The 20,948-nt window shown below is 38.5% G+C and overlaps 1 long non-coding RNA gene and 1 pseudogene across 1 annotated transcript in view; one reads left to right on the top strand and one right to left on the bottom strand.

Moving 5' to 3' along the window:
• Positions 1–20,948, top strand: part of LOC149237034 (uncharacterized) — a 77,001-nt gene that overhangs the window by 41,877 nt on the left and 14,176 nt on the right. The gene's annotated exons all lie outside the window — the stretch shown is intronic.
• On the bottom strand, positions 10,497–12,639 carry LOC149237035 (putative glutamyl endopeptidase, chloroplastic pseudogene; annotated as a pseudogene).

The following is a 20,948-nucleotide window of genomic DNA, read 5'->3' as shown; positions in this document are numbered from 1 at the left end:
GCGACTCCACACATCGAATAACAAATTGGAAGGTGACTCCACTGCTAGAATATCAGTAGCTTGATGAAGTTTCAAGATGAGTTCCACTGCAAGAATGAATGCCAGGTATGCTCCTATGAATCGGTCTCATATCCCTGGTTTTCCAAATCCTATGCCAAAGGTTGATTGGTTAGAGGATCTTCCAATATTCAAAGATGAAAAGAAATACAATGCTGCTCTTCATTTGTTTAGGTTTCATATGCATGTACGCAGTTTTGAGGTTCAGTTCCCTGAAGATTGTCTCATGAGGATGTTTATGACCACTTTAGAAGGAAAAGCATGGTCTTGGTATAAAAGTTTGGAAAATGGTTCAATATATTCACTTGCTAATTTTCATGATGAATTCTATGAGACGTATAAAGAGTGTCATCCCTCCTTGTTGCTAGTCCAAGATTGTTGTAAACATTCTTTGAGTCTTATTCAATATTTGGAGGATTGTTATGATGATGATGAATTTATGGATGAATAAATTTTAGAGGCTCTTCATAACAATACATTTCAACAACTAGAAGAAAGGATAACATCCCATGACATGCAACATAGAAATCAGCAAGAGTATACCTATGAAAATAATATTACATCCTCCGAGATTGATGTAGAGATGCAATGGACTTGTCAGTCTTTTGATCATAAAGAGTATGAAATTGATTGCAAACACCAAGAAGAAGTACTAGAAGATAGATTTTATAACCCACAGGCAGAGGAAAAGGTTGATTTTTTATGTCATACTTTGCAGCAGCTTACATCAATGAATGATTTTAATAATGAGGAAAATTACATTGTTTGTGAGAATCATTCAAAAAAGCAGTTGGATAACATATCAAAGGAATCTTGTGTGGTTGAGAATCAGTTTTCTGAAGATGTAGAATGTTATGATGATCATCAAAATAACCATGTCCTCTTTGACCCTATAAATGAATACATGGCAAATCTTTGCACACCAGTATTTCATTTTCATTCGCATTATGAAGATCATGTACAATATAGGTTGATTTGGTCATCTCACTGTCATGGTTATTTTGAGGTCGAATGTAGTCAAGAGTCTCCAATATCAGAAAAGACAATTGATTGGCTTTATTGGAAATATCATGTTGCTTGATCTAAAGTGGAAATTGCAGCTGGTAGGTAGGTAGGAAAATGCAAATAAGCTCAAGGTTGACTGAGCATTTTTCAGTAGATATAGATTTCTTTCTCCTATAGTGATCATCAAGCTTAAGCCCGAGGTGAAGGCCCAAGTAGCTTAAAGGGGATGCTTGTCAAATAAATTTCTATTTATCATAAAAGGATGAAGCACTGGACCTGCGAATTCTTAGTGTACCACAAGGGCACACTATCCCAAGTGGAGCCACTGTTATCATTGAAAAAGTTTCAAAAGGGTAAGGTAAGGAAGAATTGATCTTGGTCATTTTCGTGTTCCTTTCATGCATAAGGAGCACTTGGCAAGCTTGGGGTCAGCATACATTAGAGTTCTTTGAAGGCTCAAGCGAGGCAGTTCTCCATTTCAACTCAAGAAAGATAGTTAGCACTCAAGAAGAAGAATGTAGCTTTGAGGAACTCAAAAAGAAATTAATGTCTGCCAATCTTGAGATTGCCCAACTCATGGAAAGGACAAGAAAAACTACATAGCAAGTAAGGCTTAATCCTAAATTTTGATATAGACTACCTTTTGAAGTTTACCGTGAAGAATGGTGTCAGTTTATTCAGTTTTGAAAAGCCTCATGGTATATGGAAAAGCCATTTCAAGGGAAAGAGGGCTCAAAGAAATTAAATTTTGACCTTAAATTGTGTTTTTGAAATTACACAGCAGTTTCGTAGCGCGCTACGAAACTGTTGTAGGTGATGCCTAACAAACACAATCATCTCATTACTAAAGGAAGTCAGAGCATAAGATTATGAATTATGAGTATTAACAATAAGATCTACTGCAAGTAATTAAAATAACATATAGATCAAGAAAGGATTAACCCCATGAGAACTCAGATCTGGTCAGGAAAACCTCTCTACATTACTGATTATAGTTCATAGCATAAAGCAGCAGCTGGGCCCAAAAGTCTTCAACTTTTTCAGTGATAACACAATTGATGTTCATCACCTGTCAAACCTAAAAATATACACATCATGTCAATTTCAAAAATACAAGGCTCTTCATCTGAACTCTCATTGACCAAACCTTCATGCTCCTTTGAACTATTCAGATAGTTCAACAAGTTATTGAGAAAATCTTCCTCAACATCTTTGATTTCCTTTTCATCAAAGAAAACTTCTGGGACTGCAGCTTCTTGACTTTGCTTGACAATTTCATTATAAGTTTGCATAACATCCTCCTATCCTCCACAATTTTCCCCAGCACTCAGTTTATCCAAATAAGACAACAATGTCTCCTTCTCTTCTATGATAAGACTTTGATCTTTCAAAGATTTCCATGACTTAACTTCTTCAATTGAGTTCTCTGTGTCAGCTTCGCTTCTCTTATCTTCACAACCTTGCAATGCATTAGCTTCTCTCCCTCTATCCATTTTCCATTGGTTTTCTATCCATGTTAATATTCCTTCTAACATGATCCAATAAGTTTTCACTAAGAGAAGACACAACCATTTACTCATACCTTGTAATTTTCTCCACCAATCAAAGTCTTGAAAGTCTTCCTGCATCTCCTTTTCTGTTTTTCTTGTCTCTGCCTCTTTCACAAAGTCAATTTCATTTGGATACATGCCTACAACTTTACATTCACACAAATAATTAATCCCAAAATTATGAGATTCTCTTGCCTGTGAAGATGCTACCAGCACCTTTCTCTCATGTTGATCTGTGTATATCATCTCTTCGTCATTATCATCATTGTCATCATTGTCTCCTTCCCCAGGGAGAGATTCTTTCTCTGGTTCACAAATGTATTCTACTCCTTCATCCTCAACTTTTCGAAGTATTAATTTTTCAGGCCACTTAACTCTTTTCCCCACATAAATTCCTTGTTCCAAATCTTCTCTGATTCCTTTCTGTACCAGCTTCTTCAAATGACTGAGTTCTGCCTTCATCTCAGCCAACTCTATGTCCATTTCTTCTTTACTCATTCTTTTGAGTCCAACTGCTTTGGCACTCTTTTTCCTCTATCTGTGACTTTCCTCTGTACCCTTGTTATGACTATCAATAGTCAATTCCATTTCTTCCTCTGGTGAAATTTCCTTGTTCACTGGTGAGCTGCAACTAGCCCTTTCTTTCATCTGTAACAAGTCTCCTTCATGCCTCACCAAACTTTTTTGAGTTTAGCCTTTTGGCATCTATTGGTTCTTTCCTCAAACCTTTCACTGACTAGCAATTCTACCCAACACTCCTCTTGCTGGAATTGTTATCTTTAAGACAACTCTACCCACAATCACAATTGTGGAGCTGCCTCAACAACTTCTACCCAACCGCAGTTGGAAGTTGTTCTCATCTTCTCTTGAACACTCCTTGCTCTAGGCTGTTGCATCTTTAATTGTTCACTTCCTTCTTTCATTCAGTAATTTCATTTACCGTTGGGTACTGTCACCTTTACTCATCTGAGAGTTCTTCTTGCTTCATCTTCTTTAACATAGCTTATGTGCTATGATGCTAATACAATTCATTCTTCCTTCTAGCAATTTCACTGCTTCCATTGACCTGTACAATCTTATCTCAAGATACATCAAAGCACCTTTCAAATCTGCCAATTTTCCTTCAAAGATGTCTTAAAACTAATTCCCATTCCATCAGTTAAATCTTTGCCAATTGATTCATCTGTTCACTATTTCATTTAAATTTCTCCATTCAAAAGTCTCCATATAGCCAGCAACTATTCTTCATCTTACGATTAAGATTCAATTTGGAATTCACCTATATTTACAAATTCATGACACACTACAAATTCCTTCTGATAATCTGTTGTAAGAAAATCTTGTCTTGCTTCGCAAATTTCAAAATTCATTCCTTGTAGTGGTTCTTCTTTCAGATCTATCAAACCCAATCTATGTTCTTTCAACCATCAATATCATTGTCTTCAACAATACTTTAAGCAATCCTTAATCATTAAAATTCTTCAAATCATTTAAATGATTTCAGTCATAGCAATCCACTCTTCTATTTGACTTTAAATTCAAAACCTTTTACTTCAATTTACCTTTTAAATCAAACCAATCATTCAATCAACTTACATGGAAATTTCATTTTCCTGAAAGGAAAACATCTTCTCCTCTGAAATTTCACTCCCTTGTTGTTCTTCAGACATTCAAAACAAATCTCTGTAAAATCACAAAATAAATCTTCTTACCAGATCTGCAATATCTTGTAGTAATTCCCAGATTTCAACAATTCTGACAGAATATCAAACTGCCTCTAATTAAGAATTCTGACAGGTATCTCCAATGTCCTTTTGATCATCCCAAGACTTTTTCCTTATAGTTTCTCTGCTGAAATTGCTTCATTCGCTTCTTTGTCACGGCTACTTGCTGAGAATAAAATTCAGCCCTTCAACCAAACTCCACAGAGCATTGGTCTAGCTCTGATACCAAAAATGATGCCACGTAACTGACATCCTTTAAAAATCCCATGTGGACCTATGAGTTATGGGTCCACATATACAATGGAAGCCTTTGCATTGGTGGATTTTAACAAAACCCGACCAATCACCAAACAACGGAATAACACAGAACCCGCCAACGAACGTCGGACCCACTCCGAACGCATACAACCGGAACCCAAATAAAATAAATCCCAGTTCAATTCTTATCAGATCCGCCTTTCCCACAAATATTATCGGATTAATTCTCTGCCATTGATCTTACCCTTTCAATCTGACGATTGATGGTTCACCCGATCAACCAACCTAATTGGTGATCCCCCACCATTTGATCAAAACACACTTGATCCAACGGTCAGCAGCGATATCGGACGAGGATCATGCGTGACGTTTAACCGCCCTTACGGAGCCGATAAGGAATATAAATCCTTGATCTATAAATGTTCGGGTCCGGTTTTGAAATTAAAGATCGATCACTTTATGACCCAATATCCGTTGGATATAAGAGGCCATCAAATCTATGGTTTGCGAGACTTCAACTAGCACACGGTTTAAAAACGGCTTAACTCCCACAGTTGATTGTGACCTAAGAGTTGAATATGAGATCGACGGCTAGGAGTGAGTGCGGGGCTTCAGCCACGATCAAGAAATCCGTACACTCTTACCCCCGCAATTGCTGATCATCGTTGGATCTGCCAACCAACGGATGATCCTGATTTATTTTGGGGTTTCTTCACAAATTTAACAAGTTCCGCCAAGACTTAGCACTTCCGCCAAGTTAGTCAGTCTCTAAACTATATACTTCGGTTTCTTAAAACATATCCAGGCTCTTAATTGTTCACTATAATTACAGAGGATTCGGCCTACGATCTATGAAACCAATCACATAACAAAAGATCACGCAAAACAAGCTTTGTACACAAACTCCTTTTGTTCATAACAGTCTTTACATAATGTACAGAACATCTCATGCTCTGATCTGTTCTCTCTACACTATCTAACCTCTGTGTAACACACTCTGCCTACTCTAACACACTCAATACTGAATTACACAAAGAAATACACAATCCACACTGTATTCATATTGATAACTATTTACAGAAGAAACAGTCACACTCGATTGTTTTCAGTTCTCCCCTCGCTCATCCATCCTATCTTTCCATTTGAATCTAACCCCTCACTCATTCCAAAAGATTACAATTTATACAAAATGCGGATTCATGAACCCATTTGGTTCAGATCCAGAAATCTCTCATTCTTCCCTAAAGAATCTCTTTACTCCACTCTTTTCTCAAACAAATGCTAATTTAAGCTTTCAAATCCCTCATATCCTATTCAAACCAGATAATCTAACTGCTTGGCCTGATCTCCATGTAAGGAGGATCAATCAGCTACTTATACCCTTTTCTGCTTAGATTTTGACAACAAATAAAACACTCTCATACATTTAAATTAGTAAAATTAATTAATCTCTTGTCTTCCAACCCTTTGTTAGCCACAACATGTGATCATACCATCACATTGTTGAATAGGTCTAAATGCTCCTGCATCAAGTGGCATTGTAAATATGGCTGGCATCCATGAATGAAATTGCTTTTCGCTCCAGGTGGTTTATATCTGAGACAAGATTTTAGTTGACACAATGCTGCAAACTATTTTGGGCTACTTTCAATGATAAGGTTTATAATCACCACCAAAGTATGAGTTTTGCTGGACGGAATGGTGTGTGCATATTGCCAGGATATTGCCACTCTTAATCTTCTTAGAGCCTTTACAATTGGAGGTTATGAAGCAATATATTGTGCTTTAGTGTAATCTCTTCCTTGTGGTCACTTTACGCATTCAGCATATTTCCAGGCATACACCTACAAAAATTATACATGTCCAATATGAAGTAGGTTGTTGGGAGACATGGGTGTATATTTTGGCATACTTAATACTTTGTTGCCTGCAGAAGAGCTTCCTGAGGAATATCAAAGGTGTACTCAGAATATTCTTTGCAAAGAATATGAAGTACAATAGCAATGGCAGCTACATGATTGTTCTCATCTTTGTCTAACAAATGATAAATTAGGTTGAATTTATTGATGAGTAAATAATATCAATACTAGAAGACAGAGTTTGAGCACTCAAGTTTGAAGAATTAAGCATTTGTCAACCCAGGATTATATTCCAGTTGGTCAATAAATCCATAATAAAGAGTGATAATTTTAGATAACAATGGTATGTTCTATGCTCTAGAGCTATTTACTTCAATTTTTCTTATAAGCCCAATATCAAATTCCGGATTAGCAATCACATTAACATTGATGGTAAATGCAGATAGAACATAAACAATAAGTAGAAGACAAGAGGACATAATATTTGGTGGATGCCAAGGAAAAACCCCAATGTGGGGAAAACCCTTTGATCAAATCTTCTTATTATTCTTCAAAAGTTCAGCACAAAGGGAGAGTACAATATGCAAAATTTACTTGCCCAATCACTGTAAAACAGTCAAATGAAACTGTAGTCAACATGATGCCCTAACCATAAAGTCAACACTGGTCAAACCGACAAAAAAAGTCCTCCAAATGAGCTCAGTCAAACCCAGTCAACGCGGCCTCCAAAGACAGTCCGAATCACCCCAAAACAGTCCTTAAATTCTCGGTCAAACCTGGTCAACGCAACAGTCAATGTTGGTCAAACAACTCCAAATTCTTGGATTTCTATGCCAGGAGATGTGGCCTAAGGAAAACAGATTTCTTGCCTAAAAAACACAGTCAAAGGAGTGAGTTTGACCCTCGGTCAACACTAGTCAACATCCCTGTAATTTGCCCAAAAGCTCCTACGATCTATGAAACCAATCGCATAACAAAAGATCACGCAAAGCAAGCTTTGTACACAAACTCCTTTTGTTCATAACAGTCTTTACATAATGTACAGAACATCTCATGCTCTGATCTGTTCTCTCTACACTATCTAACCTCTGTGTAACACACTCTCCCTACTCTAACACACTCAATACTGAATTACACAAAGAAATACACAATCCACACTGTATTCATATTGATAACTATGTATAGAAGAAACAGTCACACTTGATTGTTTTCAGTTCTCCCCTCGCTCATCCATCCTATTTTTCCATTTGAATCTAATGCCTCACTCATTCCAAAAGATTACAATTTATACAAAATGCGGATTCATGAACCCATTTGGTCCAGATCCAGAAATCTCTCATTCTTCCCTAAAGAATCTCTTTACTCCACTCTTTTCTCAAACAAATGCTAATTTAAGCTTTCAAATCCCTCATATCCTATTCAAACCAGATAATCTAACTGCTTGGCCTGATCTCCATGTAAGGAGGATCAATCAGCTACTTAAACCCTTTTCTGCTTAGATTTTGACAACAAATAAAACACTCTCATACATTTAAATTAGTAAAATTAATTAATCTCTTGTCTTCCAACCCTTTGTTAGCCACAACATGTGATCATACCATCACATTGTTGAATAGGTCTAAATGCTCCTGCATCAAGTGGCATTGTAAATATGGCTGGCATCCATGAATGAAATTGCTTTTCGCTCCAGGTGGTTTATCTCTGATACAAGATTTTAGTTAACACAATGCTGCAAACTATTTTGGGATACTTTCAATGATAAGGTTTATAATCACCACCAAAGTATGGGTTTCGCTGGACAGAATGGTGTGTGCATATTGCTAGGATATTGCCACTCTCAATCTTCTTTGAGCCTTTACAATTGGAAGTTATGAAGCAATATATTGTGCCTCAGTGTAATCTCTTTCTTGTGGTCACTTTATGCATTCAGCTTGTTTCCAGGCATACACCTACAGAAACTATACATGTCCAATATGAAGTAGGTCGTTGGGAGACATAGGTGTATATTTTGGCATACTTAATATTTTGTTGTCTGCAGAAGAGATTTTTGAGGAATATCAAAGGTGTACTCAGAATATTCTTTGCAAATAATATGAAGTATGATAGCATGGAAGCTACAGGATTGTTCTCATATTTGCATAATATATGATAAATTAGGTTGAATTTATTGATGAGTAAATAATATTAATCCAATAAGACAGAGTTTGAGCACTCAAGTTTGAAGACTTAAGCATTTATCAACCAAGGATTATATTCCATTTGGTCAATAAATCCATAATAAAGAGTGATAATTTTAGATAACAATGGTATGTTCTATGCTCTAGAGCTATTTACTTCAATTTTTCTTATAAGCCCAATATCAAATTCCGGATTAGCAATCACATTAACATTGATGGTAAATGCAGATAGAACATAAACAATAAGTAGAAGACAAGAGGACATAATATTTGGTGGATGCCAAGGAAAAACCCCAATGTGGGGAAAACCCTTTGATCAAATCTTCTTATTATTCTTCAAAAGTTCAGCACAAAGGGAGAGTACAATATGCAAAATTTACTTGCCCAATCACTGTAAAACAGTCAAATGAAACTGTAGTCAACATGATGCCCTAACCATAAAGTCAACACTGGTCAAACTGACAAAAAAAGTCCTCCAAATGAGCTCAGTCAAACCCAGTCAACGCGGCCTCCAAAGACAGTCCGAATCACCCCAAAACAGTCCTTAAATTCTCGGTCAAACCTGGTCAACGCAACAGTCAATGTTGGTCAAACAACTCCAAATTCTTGGATTTCTGTGCCAGGAGATGTGGCCTAAGGAAAACAGATTTCTTGCCTAAAAAACACAGTCAAAGGAGTGAGTTTGACCCTCGGTCAACACTAGTCAACATCCCTGTAATTTGCCCAAAACATTTGAGATTAATCATTAACTTCTCCTGGTGATGCAAAGGTGGATGTTTCTCCTCGTGATTTTCTACACACAATTTTTTAACAAAGCTTTTGAGGAACCTAAGGTTCTTCATAAATAGATCTTCGTTTTGGAGATATATGGGGTGATGATTATTGCTTTGTGTACGATCATTATAAAACAAGGCGCACACGAACATGGGTATATCTCCAGTTGATAGAGGAGAAGGGGCTCGTATATTATTTGATAGGTCATCAGAGGACGTGTATTTTGATCCAGGCTCACCAATGCTTCGGAGGACCTGTTAGGAACTTATGTTCTTGAAAAGATAAAAAGACAAGACTGGAAGTTGCTAGTCATAGAGATTATTCCCGGTTTTGAAAGTTCCTGCCTCTCTCTATAACGCTGAAGAGAATTATCCCTGTAATTTGCTAGTCATAGAGATTATTCCCGGTTTTGAAAGTTCCTGGCCTCTCTCTATAAAGGGTGACCACAACGATTGACCGCACACAACGTTTGACCAGTGGCACGTTAATTCTCGGAGCACATTCAAGCCACGCTTGACAGAGCAAGCGTGACGACAACATCGGGGAAGGGTCGACAAGCCGACCACATCGGTGGCACGATGACAAAGATTGTATTAGCACGGATAGACGGGATTGCCACTTGCATGGTTTCTTTGCAATGAGGGGAAGCATAAAGTTAATATAGCTTCGGCTTCTCTACAATTTTTCATACGAATTTGAATCCGTTCTCCATTTCAAAACTAAATTGTGTGCTCTCCGCATGGAGGATTGGGTCACAGAGATCCGAGAGGACACAAAAGTGAAAGATATTTGAAACAGTGAGAAAACCATCACTGACACAGTGACTAGATGAAGTGTACGTGGATTTATATGTACTGTTTCGTTTTTATATACATATTCCTCAGAAGTGGCCTCCATGTTAAAATTACAATAATGCAGTTGCCATTGAACGATTGCAAAAATTTCTGGAAACTGCACACAATTCTGTTGTCGATTTGATTTGTCTTGGAAGGTGCAACCCTCTGAGAGGTCCAAGAAAATATGGTCACAGATATGACAGTCAATAAGTCTATTTTGTTTTGGAGGTTTTCTCATGCCAATTTTGAATAATTTCTAGGCATTCCATATAATTCTCTTCAGCGTTATAGAGAGAGGCCAGGAACTTTCAAAACCGGGAATAATCTCTATGACTAGCAACTTCCAGTCTTGTCTTTTTATCTTTTCAAGAACATAAGTTCCTAACAAGGTCCTCCGAAGCATTGGTGAGCCTGGATCAAAATACACGTCCTCTGATGACCTATCAAATAATATACGAGCCCCTTCTCCTCTATCAACTGGAGATATCACCCATGTTCGTGTGCGCCTTGTTTTATACCATGACTCGTACACCAAAGCCAATGAATCATCACCCCATGATATCCCTCCAAAACGAAGATCTAGCTTATGAAGAACCTCAGGTTCCTCACCAAGCTTTGGTTCAAACAAATTGTGTGTAGATAATATCACGAGGAGAAACATCCACCTTTGCATCACTGCCATCTTGTGTCTCTGCCCAGTAGAGCGATGAAGGCTTATCAGATCGTCCATTGATAGACCTCATGCCTTTTCAAACACTGTTAAAAACTATTGGAATGTTCTCCGCGAGAGGAAGATCACATATCTCCTGGACAAATTATCCATCAGAGGACCATACTTCAACTTTCTTGGGAAACCTTCCACAAGGGACAATAAATGAGTAAGGCCTGTGAATTGAGGTGACAAGGAGATATTTGTTATCAAGAGAAGGATTTATGGATGTATAGATGGCTGGTGGTCCTATAGCTTTTGTTGTTCCATCTAATTTGACCCAAAGTAATTGTGTCGTCGCATAGTAATCACAAAGGTTTGCATCATATTCGTCTTTCAAAAGATCTTGATAGGTTCTCACTTGCACTGCATTTTTGTCCTCATTGGATTGAATCTTTGGACTCGATGGAGTCAGTGGCTTTTTGGGAGGGTCTCCACGAGATAAAGGTATGGTACACACAACTAGTGTCGACTCATCAGTCCACACAAAGTTGTCAAAAATTGCCTTTACATGGATTTCAGATTTGGTGAATAATGGCCTTGCCTGCCCTGTTTCTACATCCACGACCCAAAGACTCAACTTACTGCTCGTATTATCGCCATGATCAAACCGAATAGTGAAAGATTGATGTCAACCATCTTGTGGCCAGCTTATAAAATTGTTCTCTGCACCATCTGGGAAACCAAAGACTTTAATCTCTGGTTATAGAGTGTCATCTTCCATCAGTTTATGGATCCCTATTCGAGTGTAAAATGACATACGACTTCTTGTATTACAACTTCCATCAATACGGATTCCAACAAGATTTTCTTTTGGTCTTGCAAACTCTAAGAGTGGAGAAACATAGAAATAAAATCTTTTCTCTATTAGGAGAAAAAGCCAGAGCAGGAGTTGGCGGTGCATTAACAATATTTCTAATATCTATTGGAGGGAGACGATAACCATTGTAAACTGACATTTCATCATCTTCCAAAGGAGGGGCGGCTGACTTATCAGAATCTTGTGTATCTTCCATGCTTGAAACAGGAACAAACCTTTTTGTGGAATTCCCTCTAAAAGAATCCATTGAATCCCCTTCATCATCTATGGATTCATTTCTTCCATTGGTACTCTCTGCATCCACACCTTTTCCTCTGTTATAAAAATCAACCATTTTCACTTCCTTTTCATCCTTTAAGGGAAAAGGCATGTCATTAATTTCACGTTCGTCATATTTTTTTGCTTCTTCAACAGTCTTTTGGCTAGAAGACTCATCTTTATCTTTAAGAACACCTATATTCTCGTCATAATATGGAATTGTCATAATAGGTGTCATGTATCTACTTTGATTTTCAGTTTCATTCATGTTAGAGTTGACTGCCCCTGCTACCTCTGCTGACAGAGTTTTTGTTCTTTCTTTAGATATAATAACAACAACCTCGTCATCATCATCTTCATTTGGATTATCATCTTGATCATTTCCAACAACATCTTCATTTTCAACATTATAATCATTTAATGCTCCACCTTGTTTCTTTTTACCATCGCTATCATCTTCCTTATTATCAATTTCCTTTTGACATGCTTTAACTTCTGCATATGATTTTTTTAAACGTTGAAATGCTTCTTGAATTTTACTAAACTGCTCAACACATTCAGAACGTGAACGTAATGGACATTGTGCAGCGAACAACGTTCAAAGACCCGCATGATTATATTGTGCGCCATGGCTTTGATACCACTGAAGCATCAAATTGATAGCTTGTTGACTTTAATGCAAAAATACACAAGAGGTATTTTGTGTATATATATATATATATATATATAGATATATATATATAATGTACAAGTGACGATGAATGTTACAATGAGGACCCACATATATACTAGGAAGGTGTCCTTTCACAATTGGGCATGTCTTTTTAGACATGTCTTTTCACTTAACTAATGAATATTTTAACATAATCATTACTTGATTATTTATTTTATAGAATTTATATTCGTAACAGGCCTCGTAAGAATATTTGCGACCTGTTCATCAGTCCAATGTGATGGAGCCTTATTGTTCCCCGTTGTACCATATCCCAGATAAAGTGGTACCTGATATCAATATGCTTGGAGCAGTCATGAAACACGGGATTCTCAGAAAGATGATTCCCACTTTGGTTGTTGCAACAGATCATGGTGGTATCCAACACATGCTCAAATGGCTCACTAAAGAGCTTCGTCAACCAAACAACTTCACAAGAGGCCATACTAGAAGCAATATATTCGGCCTTGGCGGTGCTCAAAGCAACCGATTTCTGCTTCCTACTCGTCCAGGATATCGAAGCAAAACCTAGTGAGAAACAACATCCTGATGTGCTCTTATGATCCACCACACTGCCAGCCCAGTCAAAATCGAATAACCATGGAGCCTCAAATTCCCGACAGTGTATCTCAGTCCATAGGTGATTGTGCCCCAGAGATATATCAGGGGATTCTTTGCAACAATCCAATGTATGTGATGAGGTTCGACCATAAATTGACTCAATGTATTCACTGCAAAGCATATGTCCGGATGGAGTTCACCAAGAACATCAGGGCCCCCACGAGTTGATGATACTCGGAAGGATTTCCCAAATCAGGCCCAGCAACACTTCCGCATAACTTCTTGAAGTTAAGTTTCATGACTTACAATCCACCATCCCAAATTTTTCAAGTAGCTTCACAATGTATTTTCCTTGGGAAAGGAAAACCTCACCTAGCTTTTGCCAGACCTCCAAGCCTAGGAAGTAGTGCATCAATCCTAGGTCCTTCATCTCGAATTCAGAAGCCAATTCCCTCTTGCATTGATAAATAAGAGCGTATGCACCTGTCAGAAATAGATCATCCACATAACTTACCAAGATGAGAGGTCTATCATTTTCTACCTTGAAATAAAGGTTCGGTTCAACTTCACTTCTTGTAAACCTAGCTTCATCACATAGCTGTCGTTCCTCTCATACCAAGCCTGGGGAGCTTGCTTCAACCCATAGAGGGCTTTATTCAACCTGCATACATATTTATTTCGATCTAGAACTTCAAACCCCTCGGGTTGTTCTACATAGACTTCCTCCTTAAGTGAACCATGCAAGAAGGCAGTCTTGACATCCATTTGATGTAAATTCCATCCTTGAGAGGCAGAAAGGGCAATGATCAAACAAATGGTGGTATATTGGGCAACTAGTACAAATATCTCATCATAGTCCACACCTTCCTTTTGAGAGAAGCCTCGAGCAACAAACTTGGCCTTGAACTTTTTAGCATTTCCATCAGCCCCATGCTTGATCTTGTAGAGCCATTTCGAGGTGACAACAGATTTGTCCTTGGGTCTAGGGACGACATCCCATACATCATTCTTCATGATCGACTCATACTCTTCGTTCATAGCATCCTTCCAAATTTGGTGCTTCACGGCTTCTTCGAATGTGTAAGGCTCAGTTTGAAGTTTGAACAATGGTGCTCATGGCAGCTAAGTACCCTTGGTACCTATTCAGCTTCTTACTTTCATGAAATGTCCCCCTTGGTGCAATATGTCTCTCGACATCTTCGAGAGTGTCCCTAAGCCATGAGGGTCTCCTTTTTGAGGAGGGCTCATGGGGAGATGGATCAATGGGATCCATCAGTCCTTAAGCATCAGGCATCGGCTCATCCTGCAGTTTTCCTTGCTTTCCAGTATCTTCTTCTTTGTCCTTCCTTGGAATATAAAGGTTCCTAATCTTCCCAAGGGCATCATCTTCATCGAAGGTGACATCATGACTTATTTCCACTTCTCTTTGACCAGGCACATAGATTCTATATGCCTTTGAAGTTTCACTGTAGCCCACAAATGTTCCTTTCTTCCCAGATGCATCCAATTTGCTTCTCTTTTCTTTCGGCACATGAAAATACACAGGGCTACCAAAAATTGTAAAGTGAGAAACATCAGGTTTCTTATCGGTGAAAACTTCTTCAGGAGTTTTGGAGTCCAATGCTTGAGGAGGGCATCTATTTTGAACATACACGGCAGTGTTGGCAGCTTCTCCCCATTAGATTCATCATACCTAGAGTTTCTTGATATTTTAGGAGGTCGACCATTTCCATGTTGAGTAGCAGGAGCATTCCTTTTTCCTTTGTGATTGAACCTGCCATTCCTTTGATTGTTGTTGCCCTTTGAAATTATTGCGATTGTTGTTGTCATCATCCCAAGGTATATCCCTTTTATTAGGACACTCCCTAGCATAGTGGCCAAACCTGTTACAAATGAAGCATCTACCCCTTTTTCCATCTTTGAATCTCGGTCTCCCTTGACATTGCTTCTTTGAACCTGCATTGTTTTTCTTTTTAGCATGAGCAGAGAATGCAGTAGGATCATTCCTATTTGAAGGCATGTCTCTCTCTATCATCCTTGTTTCTTCTTGAGTACATCTAGTTAACAATTCATCAAAACCTGGAATCCGGTCATTGTTGAGGATAGTAGTGTTGAACACATCCCATTCACGAGGGATACCTCCAAGGGCAATGAGAGTGAGCTCCCTATCAGCGATAACTTCTCCAATTGATAGAAGATCATTTCTGATTTCGATGATCCTCATGAAGTAGGATTGGATATCTTATCCTCTTCCCTTCTTTATGTCCTTCAACTTGTTCTTGAGAAAGAGGACTTGGTTTGCATTGCTAGCCTTAAACACGCTAACCAACCTGTCATGCATCTCCTTATATGTGCCCAAATTGGAGATGTAAGCAACTAAATGCTTATGAATAGAATCCCTGATGATCTTCTTAGCTTTGACTTCACCTTTCTTATACTTTGTCTTAGCAGCAACCGGTGCATTTGAAGGAGGTTCAATAATCTTTCCCTGCACATAGTCCATAGCATCATGCTCTTCCAAAGTCAAGTCAAGAGACATCTTCCATGCATGATAATCAGACTTATCATTGAGCTTGTCATCAGATTTGAAGTAAGATGAGGAGGCCATTGAATCTTGTCCTTGACCAACAAATCTTAGTGATTGTTTTTCTCACTCTTGCTTGGGTTTTTTCTTCACCTCAACTCTGATACCAAGTAAATTTTAGATAGCAATGGTATGTTCTATGCTTTAGAGCCATTTACTTCAATTTTTCTTATAAGCCCAATATCGAATTCCAAATTACCAATCACATTAACGTTGATAGTAAATGCAGATAGAACATAAACAATAAGAAAAAAACAAGCCAAGAGAAGAGGACACAATATTTGGTGGATGCTAGGGAAAAACCCCAATGTGGGGAAAACCCTTTGATCAAATCTTCTTATTATTCTTCAAAAGTTCAGCAGAGAGAGAGAGTACAATATGCAAATTTTACTTGTCCAATCACTGTAAAACAGTACAGTCAAACTATAGCTAACAGGATGCCCTAACCAGAAACTCAACACTGGTCAAACCAACAGAAAAAGTCCTCCAAATGAGCTCGGTCAAACCCAGTCAACTCAACATCCAAACATAGTCTGAATCAGCCCAAAAAAGTCATGAAATTCTCGGTCAAACCTAGTCAAGACTCAACGTTGCAATCACCGACCCTGTTATCAACGTTGGTTAAACAACTGCAAATTCCTTTATTTCTGTGCTAGGAGATGCGGCCTAAGGAAATTGGATTTCTTTCTTGAAAAACGTAGTCAAAGGAGTGATTTTGACCCTTGGTCAATTTTCCTGTAATTTTCCCAAAACAGACTCCGATATTTTCAGCCTACAATTTCAGTCAACCCAAGTCAACCCCTAGAGAAGAAGATGCTCTTGTTTGCTATACGAGCCAATGAGAAGAAGAGAGAGAAAGGTGTGTATGTTGAGGTGTGTACAAATGAGGAGAATGCCTCTTCTATTTATACACAACTTGAGGGTGAAGAGACACGTCTATTGGGCTTCATGAACCTACATTAGACTTTTGGATGACCTTGACAATTTGTCCATAGAAGAAATAAATTCATAATCCCATTTCTACTTGTCAGAATGAGATGATCTTTAGATCAATCTTGCACCTCTCGGAAAGAGGAATCCAATAAAAATATCATCTCCATCATGAGTTGTCCATGGTGGAGTTTGGCTCTAGTTGTCAATTTGAACAAAGAGACACACCTTGCATTAAGTCGTCAACCAAGAGGATCAAGCTGAGTTTTTTTCTCAAGAGACAGATGGAAGATACATTTCTTGGCAGTTAACGAGAAGACAAGTAGCCTAGTTTTTCCAATAATATAATTAGTGTTTTTAAGCAAAAAATCAACAATTCGAAGATTGAGGACAACTTATGCCGAGGTGGCAAAGTATCCTTGTTCTTAAGGCTCAAAATCAACTACAAGGGCACCATAAGTGGCAGTCAAAAGGGCACTCTTCAACAGATGGAAATTAAGGGATTCATCTCCAGATTTGTCAGATACTTGGTAGCCAAGAGATTCTAAAGATGATTCCAACAACTCTAGCAACGCCTACAACTCAAGACACTTTGCAACTTGTCTATTTTAGCTAAACGAGGAATTGTCTAAGAAAGTTGTTACTACCTTGTCTCAGTATTTTGTTCATATAGCCTGTAAGTAGTAGCTTGTTGTCAAGCAAACTCCATGCCCAATGGTTTTTCCTGTCCTTTCCATACCAATTTTGTTTAAATCCAATCCGATCTAGTGAATGTGCTAAGTATATAGTCAGTCTGAATTGACTTAGTTATAGAAGGGATCCCCCTTCGATTGAAAGAGCTAGCTTTTGATTCAAAAGGTTGGTTAGAGGTTACCTTAGAGTTTTTCCCTTACAACTAGGGTTTTCTCTAAGAGATAACACTATCAAAGAAAATTATTCCTTTGATCTTATTCTTCTCCCAAACTTGGTCAAGCCCCTCTTTTGTTAATCAACTCCACATCCTTGACCTAGTTTGGGCCCACTTGGGTGGTCCCACAACTTTGTAACTCACATTCCACAAGGATCACATAGATGATAGAAGCCATTCCTCCTTTAGGATTCTTAGGTCTAAGATACCTCAATTATTCAAGCCTCTCTTGTGAATAGACTTTAGGAATCACCCCATAGCGTATCATTGATTTATCTATTATTGTGATTCCTCTCATACCGGGACTCCTCCCATCGGTGAAAGCCCGTAAAGAGAAGGGAGCTTTAGCTAAGGTGACAGTGGGCTATCGCTCCATTGTTGCCACTTGACCTAGTAGTAGCTCTATATGATCCCCTCCGAGGACCCTCCCATGAGGGTCTCGCTTGACTTGGACATTGAGCTTTGGGAGCTCCTAGGGGCCTGGGGTACTTCTTGGAGCTATGTGCGACCATAGGGTGAGTGGTTCACCTTCTCCCATAGGTATGTTGTGTACAGGGTGAGTGGTTCACCTTCCCTTGTGATACCCCATGATGAGATATGAGAGCATAGGGTGAGTGGTTCACCTTCCCCTGTGGCTGATGATATATGCATAGAATGAGTGGTTCACCTTCTCTTGCGGATGCCTTAGCATACATCCTACCCTTGTAGTTTGAGACTCTTGGGAAGTACCTCTCATTTGGCCAATGAGTTGGGAAAAGAGGATAGGGACCATAACACTCAAATGGACGTATCGTGTACTATTGTACTCCCTGTGTCTAGGGTGCATGATGTTCAACAACTTGATCTCTCAGGATCAAGTCAAATTGGGGTTCTACCCCTGGTTATGTTGACTGGCTTTTGTCAGTGGAGAGTGACAAGGTCTTGTGACTCACTCTCGATCGATTCTTCTTTTTATCTATATCAATCTTCAACAGCGATGAGACGAGATACATAGATAGTACATGATGACAGGATGGCATGATGATTGATGGTCAGGTATTGGCAAGTGGAATTCTCCCTAGTTGATAGGGAGTGTTAAATTGTGCAACTAGGGCCAAATCCAACTTTGAAAATCTCATTTTATGGAGATAATTATTGCATTAAATTCCTCTTTTCGAGAGGACGAAAATTGACCTAAAGATCACCAAATTTGGACAAGGAGAAATATGTTTGTGAAGTCAAGCCCACACATGTGCAATTTGACAAGGTCGGCTTGGGGTCAAGTTGGTCAAATTGACCCTTCTTCTTCACATATAAATAGAAAAGACCTTCATCCTCATTTGACACATTCATCACACAACTTATTCTTCTCTCCTTCATTGATTGGGTCGTAGAAGTCCGAGGCAACCTGTTCTTCCTTCACACATTCGAGTTTTTGGAGTTGATTTGACTTGTGTTGACTTTCTATTTTGGGGAGACTTTCAACCAGCGTTGACCAAGGCATTTTAAGGATTGTTTGATTGGGTTTTGACCATGGATAGGTCTATCCAAGCAAGCCGCATTATCTGGCATAGAAACTGAGGCAAAAGGAGTTGCTTGACCAGGGTTGACCAGAGAGTTGTAGGACTATTTTGACCTTAGGATGACATCATCATTTGACTAGGTTTGACCGCTGATTTGTTGACTATTTTTGCTACTATTTGACTAGCAAAGAAGGCCGAGTTTGATTGAGGTTGATTGAGCTCAAGAGGGGAAGTTTGACTATTGACTGCTGACTAGTTAGGGCTGTTTTGACTTCTGTTGACTGAAAGTAGAATTGTAGATTTGACTGGGCTATTGGTTTGACATTTGGACAGTGGTATTGGATCATCTATTTGGCAAGTCAATTTTGACTTTGACTTTGTATTATTGTACTCTCTCTGTTGAACATTTGATATTTATGATAAGAAGAATTGATCAAGGGTTTTCCCCATCTTAGGGCTTTTCCCTGGCTTGAGCCAAATTCTTGTGTTCTCTTGTCTTGGCTTGTCTTTTGCATTTTACTATTTATGTTCTATCTACAGTTACTGTCGATGTGAATTAGTGGTTTATGTGATTGCTATTGGAAACTAAATTGGAATTGACATTGGGCTTATAAAAGGACATTGAAGTAATTGTTGCAAGCATAGAACATACCATTGTTATCTAAAATTAACATAATGCCTTGATGAATATTGTTTTAATGGCTTTGAGCCTTATGAACTCTTAAGTGAGTATACCTATGAGCTAGCCTAGTACCAACAACCTCACTCTAGCTCTCGGGCTTAGAGGGAGGCGGGTTTCTTTCCTTTGGAAAAAAAAATCTTAACTAATAGAATTAAAGAGTTGGTTGAGTTCTTATTTGCTACTCATTTGGATTCTCATTGTGCATTTTATGGTATGAAGGTTTACTATTTAATTTGCACATAACATGTTTAACGAAATGTCCCTATGGAAAAATATTTCTTTTGATTGAATTTAAAGTGTTTGAATGTATAAATGAGAGTTTTGTGTTATGCTATTAACCTGCAAGACGATACCGGAATACAGAATATGCGAAGAAATATACCCAGAACATAGAATAGTGAGAAACAACAACAAGTATTTTTTTATTCAAAAAGCAATGTTCACTTGCCTCTTCGAGGGGGCAACCTCCAATAGAGCAGAGCTCGATTACAAATACTCATACATGCAATACATGACTCATACATGCAATACCATGGATCAATACCATGGTTCTTATTAATACCATCTATCTAATACCATGGCCATTTGCAACTAACTGTGGTCCCGTCATTAATTGCGGGTTAACCACTTACAATTATTAATATGGGCTTTATTGACTCCTTACTTAACTATAACTATGACTCGATCCTTCTACATGAATAAGGGGGTTAGGGTGGGACCCTAACATGCCCTCCCCCTTAAGAATAGCCTTGTCCTCAAGGCTGAAGCTGCGGAAACTGCTGAAGAATAGTGGCTGGTTCCCAAGTTGCATCTTTCGGAGAGGTGTCTTTCCACTTGACGAGGACTTCCTTGATCATGCGGCCACGCAGGCGCAGTTCTCATGTATCTAGGACCTGTTCAGGTTGGAGCCAGATTGACCCTTCTTCATCCAATTCAGGTAGACTGGTTTGAATTCTGCAATTGTTCCCAATCACTTTCTTGAGGCATGAGACATGGAAAACTGGATGGATTTTTGCAGTAGGTGGCAAAGCGAGCTTGTAGGT

This window comes from Pinus tabuliformis, chromosome 8 (genome assembly GCF_031772625.1).
Source record: "Pinus tabuliformis cultivar Carrire ecotype Pingquan chromosome 8, CPIR1, whole genome shotgun sequence".
In the NCBI taxonomy this organism is placed as follows: domain Eukaryota; kingdom Viridiplantae; phylum Streptophyta; class Pinopsida; order Pinales; family Pinaceae; genus Pinus; species Pinus tabuliformis.
This window is presented reverse-complemented; position numbering and strand designations above follow the sequence as displayed.